General features: G+C 40.8%; 2 non-coding genes across 2 annotated transcripts; both read left to right on the top strand.

The window, feature by feature from the left end:
* Nucleotides 1-7569: 7569 nt before the first annotated feature.
* Nucleotides 7570-7689, top strand: LOC145417259 (5S ribosomal RNA). Its single transcript, XR_013900471.1, has one exon. It is a non-coding gene; the product is annotated as a 5S ribosomal RNA (ribosomal RNA).
* Nucleotides 7690-7742: 53 nt separating this feature from the next.
* On the top strand, nucleotides 7743-7862 carry LOC145417256 (5S ribosomal RNA). The gene has a single exon (XR_013900467.1). It is a non-coding gene; the product is annotated as a 5S ribosomal RNA (ribosomal RNA).
* The last annotated feature ends 784 nt before the right edge of the window (nucleotides 7863-8646 follow it).

The following is an 8646-nucleotide window of genomic DNA, read 5'->3' as shown; positions in this document are numbered from 1 at the left end:
CACTCGCTCCTGAGTGGCATTTTGTGGGCAATGAGCTCAAAAATCCCTCGGATTTAAATAATTTCACACTCAATCCTCTTGGGGCTCCTTCGCCCACTAAACACAAGGCGTCAGTTAATGTGGTTATCACCTAATGCAGTAGATGGTTTCCTGAACCACAGGAAACCATTTGGTTTGTCACTCAGTGTAGAGTCATTAGACGACAACACTATACCAAGTGAATTGTTGCTGGGCGCCACCACATGCCACAAATCGAATTAAATAAATATATAGGTAAGTTGATTGATATAAAAGACATGCTGAAGTTACTTTCTGGTCAGTTAGGTTCAATAGCTCGTTGTTTATGGAGACTCCTTAGCACCTTTCTCTTAGCGATTAGTTTGCTTACATCTTACTTTTCTCTTGTATGTCGTTAATACCATTGAAATGTCGCTATGGAGGGCAGAAAGAAAATAAACAAAAAATCTGATGGGCTATGGGCAGAAATTAACTTATAAGAGGTGCCAGAAATCCTCCTAAGCTGACTAGAATACGGGTCAACAATTCTCTTCACCCCTGCGCTGGCCTACAATGACAATTTCTTCTGATTTGTTTATTATTATTTTTAAACAGTATCATGTGGCTTAAGAGTTGCTGCCCGATTCTAGTAACTTATATGGGAATTAATTACTACATTCTTGCCACCCCAGAGGGTATAACAAGAGCAGTGTCATAACTATTTCCCTGAGGAATTTTTTGTGTGTGAGGACAGCGGAAGGAGGTGTATCGTTTTCACAGCAGAAATAAATTAAGTAATGCCAGTAAATTGACATAAATATAATAATAATATAAATACATAACCACTCAATGAACAGTTATTGTCATCGGGATTTCTCTTAATTCCTTAACTATTGCTTAGTAAACGAGGGAAGGAAGGGACTGGTATTATCATCTCCATGAATTCCACATCATCATCATCATCATCATCAACATTTTCACAATCCTCATCTCATCCAAAGTACAAAAGTACTTATATTTATAGAAATAAGACCAGTGTCATAACTAGTAGCCCGAACCATGTGGTATCTTTGTGTGTGTGTGTGACAGAGAGAGAGAGAGAGAGAGAGAGAGAGAGAGAGAGAGAGAATACGAAAAGGAAGGACTGTCTGAAGTAAGAGTTATGAATGAATAACTGGAAAAGTGTTGTCATGGTATACTTGTGAGTGTCAGAGATTCTGTATGCCCGAGATACAACTGACAGGTGCAATTATGCAAAGATTTGCATAATTGCAGCAGCCACTTCAAAAACCTTAATGGCGTGGTGCAGACCCCTAGACTTGAGACTTGTGCATCACAAGCTGAGTATACTGCCAGGTACGAGTACAGTACCTGTTGCAAAATAATATCTATTGTGTTGTGATGTCGGTAAGTGATTGGAAGTAATAACATTTAGTGTGACTTTAAATTCTGAGCTACTAAACATTGTCTTTTAGTGCAGCATCCACATTTCTTGCATCCCCATCCTCTCTCTCTCTCTCTCTCTCTCTCTCTCTCCAGTTTTCATATAACTTTCTCCGACTCATAGCTTTTTTCGTTAACAATTTCCTTATTTTCTTCTTGATCCTGGTCTATGTATTTTGAGCCAAGGTAATGCAAGCAAGGGTGTGTGTGTGTGTGTGTGTGTGTGTGTGTGTGTGTGTGTGTGCGCACAATAACCCAAAATGTTTTTATCGGATTTTAAGCATAGTCGCTGGAGATGCAGCCAAACAGCCGAGGTGTTGACCAAACTTGGTGCTTGAGGGTCAAGCAACAGAAAAGGAGTTCGATTTTGAGAACAGTCAGTCAAAGGTCAAGGTTAAATGGCAAAGTCAGAGTTCAAAGTTTGTGTCTGTGTATGAACAAAATAACAAATGGTGTTTTGACCCGACATGAGCCAACCTTGGTGAAAGAGTTGACCAACAGTCAAGGAATTGATATTATTTTTAAAGAACAATCGGCCAAAGTCAGAGACACATGGCACTGAAACTTTCAGCAGTTTGTATCCAATTTACAGCGTATTTTGTGAAATAGTTCAGGGTAAAGTTAGAACATAGGGCTTTGCTTTTGAGAACAATCATTGTAAGATCAAGGACTTACAGATAGGTCAAAATCAAGGTCACAGGGCAAGGTTAACTCGAACTGAGCTTTTCCGATCTGGACCAGACTAGTTGGAAGTGTTAAGTGTCAGACAAGAATGAAATAATTCGATTTTGAGAACAATTGCGTGAAGGTCAATCCCACAGGACAAAATAAACTGATCGTTCCTTAGATCAATGGGTGGGTGTGGGTGGTGACTCTTTGGGTGCTCCTTCATTCTGTTCATGATGTCTGCAGACAGTTTTATTTAGCTTTGGGGAAACTTTTTTTTTTTTTTTTTTTTTTTTTGCTGGAGAGATTAGATATAATTATCATATACTCCTTCACTACAAGAGGGTTCCCAAAGCTGGATACAGCAGTCAGGAATTAGCTAAAATAAATCAGCAAAACACGTCACTTAAGGGGTTAATGAAGTCCAAACCCTCAAACACTTTGCCCCAACTGGTATCAATCTGCCCATGTTATAATCAACAGGCAACTTATAATAAACACATGCCTCATATTATTTGATACTGTGACAATCTAACAATACTCCTTTAACCAGTTCATAAACACCTGCCCAGTATCATCTGATCAGTGTGGTCATCTGCCAATGAGTGGCCTGCATTCTGACTGGACCCAGGTTCAAGTCCTCGCTGGGGCAGGGAACAGTTTAAGGGTCTGAATTTCATTAAATCAGACTTTACTGATCTACCAGAAGACTCGCCGACATGTAGTAAAAATACCCCGCTAATACAAATACACCAATTCTGTATGAGACAGCCCTAGCATGTATTCAATATGGATGGTGGGTGTTAGCGCCGAAGTGGTGACATGTAGAGAGGTGTATGGTATGTAGGAGGGCTACTGGGCCTTGAGAACAGGCTGTGAAGCCTATGCCCAGAGTCAGACACATAAAAAAAATAATAATAATAGTTGATAAACACGTGCCACATTGATTAGTGAGGTCATCTAATGATTAGCAGTCCACTCCCTTTACATTCAGTACCAACCTGCCACATATTATTGGATGTGACTGGTAACAATGTAATCAATAATCCACTTCCCTACCATTAAGTGAGCACCAGTTACATATTTTCATAATAGGCTTAAAATATATTAGATGAGAAATAGGGAGGTGAGTATGGAAGTTAAGAAGTCACTGCATGATAGTATTGTGATCCCTACCCTGACGTATGGAAGCGAGGCATGGACCTTACAAGAGGGGAACAAGTCAAGAGTGAGAGCAGTGGAAATGAGTTACTTGAGAGGAGCATGTGGAGTGACGTGGAGGGACAGGTTGACGAATGAAGAAGTTAAGGAACGCTGTGGGGTGGATGTGGATGTGGTTGAGAAGATTAGGAAAAATACACTGAGGTGGTTTGGACATATGGAGAGAATGGAGAACGAAAGACTGACTAAGAGGGTGTATGTGGGTAAGGTGGGGGGAGGGAGAGGGAGAGGTAGACCGAGGATGAGGTGGAGGGATGGAGTTGAGAGGTATATGAGGGAAGGGGGGGTGAGTTGGGGGGAGGGTAGTCGGATGGTGGGTGACAGAGCGACTTGGAGGCGTTTTGTCTGCGGCCACCCTTTGCGGGATTAGGGCGTCGGGCTATAGATAGATAGATAGATAGATAGGAAGCGTTAGGAGAAATACACTGAGGCGGTTTGGACGTGTGGAGAGGATGGAGAGTGAAAGACTGATGAGGAGAGTGTATGTGAGTGAAGTGACGGTGGGGAGAGGGAGGGGGAGGCCAAGGATGAAATGGAGGGATGGAGCAGAGAGGTATACGAGTATGAGAGAGGTGGGTGTGAGCTGAGAGCAGGGCATTGAAATGGCGGGGGACAGAGCGACATGGAGGAGATTTGTGGCCACCCCTTGCGGGATTAAGGAGTCTGGCGATAGATAGATGGATAGACAGAATGGAGAAAGGAACTGAATATTTAGGTAAAAAGAGATAATACTCTATGAACTGAGATTAAAGGGAGAGTAAAAAGGCAATATAATAATCTGGACATATTTTAATTATGCTCTTCTCAGTGTTGGCTGAAGAATCGTCCTGTCTTCATCACTCCACTCACCACAGACGGCTCTTATCTTCCTCTCATGTGAAGCTGGAAAACTGTGTTGTGTTGTTAAGCCTCCTGAGCATCGAGAGTAAAAATTTAAAATATCCTCGTCTTGCTTGCGCTCATTGCCTCCACATAAACCCCTTTGCTCCCAGAGTTTCTGTGCGAAGGATCATGCTGGAAGGGTGCTAGGCGTCCCGCCCTCCGCCTGTCGGCTCATAATCGCGAAACTCATAGGTCCCTACCCCGGAGTTCCCTTCTTTATTAGAGTTTGAAAATGCCCAGTTCTTTCCCATACTGGGGACACGGTGCTCAAAAGGGTTAAAGGAAACTCATGGAAGCCTCTGAAAACCCTTGTTACACAAGTGGAATTCCTGCGAAACGTCAGAGAAATCAGATCCCTAAATTAGAGGGTACAGGAAGGGTAAAGTAAGGAAGAGGCGGGAGTGGGGCGGGGTGGAGTGACTATCATTGCAAGGAACACTGCTCATGGACTGGTGCCCGGGAAGTATTAATAAAATACATCTGAAATTAACTTCACCAATCTGATGTAGTGCGACAATCCATTTGACAAAAAGCAGGTAAAAATATTGTTTTCAATCAAATGTTTACACGTTCCCTTTAGTGACGCAGTTTATTTCTCACTTCTTACCAACAAGATATTTTATATGAAGAATCCCTGCAGCTGAAGGTGTTACCGGAGACTATAATCCCTTCAAGTCGAAAAATATTCCTTGGATTGAAACAACTGTCTGTAACGGCATATTCATATACTGTGATTATATATATATATATATATATATATATATATATATATATATATATATATATATATATATATATATATATTGTTACGGAACAGAGAAAGATAATGTACACTTTAAGTGAGAATACTAAAAATCACTACTGTCCCGTAAAGTTCCAGGTTCAAAACAAAAGAGTTAGGTAAAATTACAAGTTAAAGTTTAATGCTCAAACTAACAACAAAACATTCAGGACTCATAAGGATAACGTAATGGCAAAAAACAGGTTAAATATATATGGTTAACTGCAATAGCCTCTATTAACACGAAATTAGCAAGAGTAAATTTATCTAAGTCAGCCCTGATAAAAAGAAAATACACTGGGTAATGCTCAGTTAATGCAAGATAAATTATTACGGATACAAACTATTATTAATGATGGCTGATAGTAAAACTTTACACTAAGCACAAAAACCTCACTAGGCCTACAAATTAACACCTTATGTTATACAGTACAAGAACAAAATGTAATAACACTCATACTCAAATTACACAGCTGCTAGATGGTTGGAGACTTCCTGAGAAACTCACAATAATAACTGTACAGGGGAGGACAGAGATGTGAACAAAATGAGGAGTAGATCTAAGTGGCAATGATGCAGAGACTGAGCTCATTATATAGGGGCCGGCAGAGCTTGATACAACTTGTAAGAAGGACGCGCAAATGAAGCCATGGGGACAAAGAGCTGACAATCCCGCTCTGAACAACAGAAAGGACGACTTACTCTACTATAACGGTAGAAGGGGGGGACTGAGGCAGAACACGCTCGTGATCAAACATGCAGCATACCGTGCGTTAAAATTACACAAAGGATGATGAAATCATAGGCTATGTAACAATATATATATATATATATATATATATATATATATATATATATATACCTGATCATGCACTTCACCTCACAACATTCATCCAGCCAGCTCGATCTCTTGTCAGTTCCATGGCCTCACCGACTTCCAAACCTCTCTTCCTCAAACACTCATCCACCACATCTCTCCGCCTTCTCCTTGGCCTACCTCGCCTCCTCCCTCCTTCAAATTCTCTCAGATATACCTATTTCACCACTCTATTGTTATCCATTCTCTCCACATGACCATACCATCTCAGTACACTCTCTTCGATTTTGGTGTCCATTGACTTCCTCATTCCACATCTTGCACGAATCACATTATTGCGTATGCTATCCACCCTCTGTACGCCACATACATTCCTCAGCAGTCCCATCTACACTGCTCTTAATCTTGACTTTTCATTTTCATGCCACACCATAGTCTCACATCCATATGTTAAAGTTGGCACTAACACTCCCTCATGTAAGCCTCGTGCAGCTAAAACACTCAAGCCTCTGATTCTTATCAAGGCCTTCATTGCACCAGCTACTTTTCTTCCTTGTGTCACTCTACTTTCCACTTCTTTTGTATATTTTCCTCTTTTTTGTATCACTGTATCCAGGTTTTTTAACTCTCTCACCAGTTCCAGTCTCTCTCCATTCACTGTAACATCACACTGGGAGTCACCTTCTCTCTCAATAACCATCATTTTATTCTTTCCTACATTTACTCTCAAGGCACGATGCTCATAGACATCAGCAAAACTCTGCACTACTCTACCAAGTTCATGTCCGCTACTTGCAAGCAGTACTTCATCATCAGCATACAACAAATTTGAGATATTCCATCCATTACCATTCATTACCAACGCAATCCCTTTCTCCATTACTCGTGTTTTTACTTCTCTCATCACCCCATCCATCTCTCTCTCTCTCTCTCTCTCTCTCTCTCTCTCTCTCTCTCTCTCTCTCTCTCTCTGTATATATATATATATATATATATATATATATATATATATATATATATATATATATATAATACATAGATAGATAGATATAGATATATATTTTGAACAACCACGGGGACATCACACCGATCGTGAACCACTCACTTAGATGCCCATTAACCCTTACACATGCTTCGCTACCATCATAAAAACTCTTGACAGCACCTAGCATCTTACTATTTACACCGTACATGCGCAAAACTTTCCACGGTCTCTCTCTGTCCACTTTGTCGTATGCTTTTTCCAGATCCATGAATGCCGTAAACACCTTATGGTCCTTCTCACAAGCCTTCTCTGCTATCTGTCTCACTGCAAATATATGATCCACACATCCTTTGCCACTCCTAAAGCCACCCTGTTCATCACTCACAAGGACTTCTGATATCTCTGTTACTTTCTTTATAACAATTCTTCCATACACCTTCCCTACCACACTCAATAAACTTATGCCACGATAATTCTTGCACTCATTCCGCTCACCTTTATTTTTGTACAGGGGTACAATCACAACCTTTTTCCACTCTGCAGGCACAGTTTCACTTATCCATGCCTTCTTACATATCTCCAACAAGCACTTCATTCCACTCTCTCCACTACACTTAAGCATCTCTGCATACACCTCATCATCCCCAGCTGCTTTCCCTGTGCGAGTGTAACGTCTCTTGGCACTGCATTCCTTCTCTGCACACCCCCCAAACCAATCACGTTTACAGCCGCTCTGCTCTCTCTAATCCCATTCATCATATATATATATATATATATGCCAACGGCCATACCACGTTGAAGTACACCGCTTCCCGTCCGATCAGCGAAGTTAAGCAACGTTGGGTCTGGTTAGTACTTGGATGGGTGACCCCCTAGGAACACCAGATGCTGTTGGCATCCCTGCGTGTCAAGTGGGGTTGGTGGAGGAATATATATATATATATATATATGCCAACGGCCATACCACGTTGAAGTACACCGCTTCCCGTCCGATCAGCGAAGTTAAGCAACGTTGGGTCTGGTTAGTACTTGGATGGGTGACCGCCTGGGAACGCCAGATGCTGTTGGCATCCCTGCGTGTCAAGTGGAGTTGGTGGAGGAATAGTGCCCCTCACTGTAAAACAATTAACTCTAAGCCCTTGGCCACCCCGTTTGGGATACATGGTGTCTGGCAGTGAATGAATGAATGAAAATATATATATATATATATATATATATATATATATATATATATATTCCACACTCACTGAGTCGCCTTGCTAATATATTTGCTGATTTCAGTAAAACAGGGACGTAGCCGAAAGAAAAATGGAGAGAAACAGTGGTCACAGGAAGTTGGCGAGGGGCAAGGTGAAGCTGGCAGTAATGCAGCACTATGGAATTAAATGAAATCGCACTCAGTTCCGAAATAAGAGCGCGTTCTTTTTCGAATCTATTAATAACCCTTTGGCGATTAAAGAAAAGAAAAAAAATCTGCTTGTGTTTTGCCTGCCATGATACGATTTTGGTCGGACCAGAAGTTGCGTCTCTTCGTCAAAGGGTGAAAAGGTATACCCGAGCAAATTCGTATATTTATTTCCAATATGAAGATGAGTTGATTTCATTCGTGCTATATGGGTGTGATTATATTTATGTGGTATATTTTATTTATTATTTGCTTGTATTTTTTTTTTTTCATTTCTTTTTCATTTTCCTTTTTCTTATATTATTGCCTGGGAAAAACTCTTGAACTGGAGATGTTAGATATACTTACTTGTGTCATCAGATGTTTCGCTGAATGGGGCTTCTACTGAGCTCAATATAATCGTCTGGTGATAGAAAATTAAAGCTCCTTTATTTTTGTGAAGGGATTAA

Source organism: Coenobita brevimanus, chromosome 109, assembly GCF_032717465.1.
Source record: "Coenobita brevimanus isolate Jiangsu-jjx chromosome 109, ASM3271746v2, whole genome shotgun sequence".
Lineage (NCBI taxonomy): Eukaryota > Metazoa > Arthropoda > Malacostraca > Decapoda > Coenobitidae > Coenobita > Coenobita brevimanus.
The sequence above is the reverse complement of the archived record's forward strand: the minus strand, read 5'-3'. Positions and strand labels throughout refer to the sequence as shown.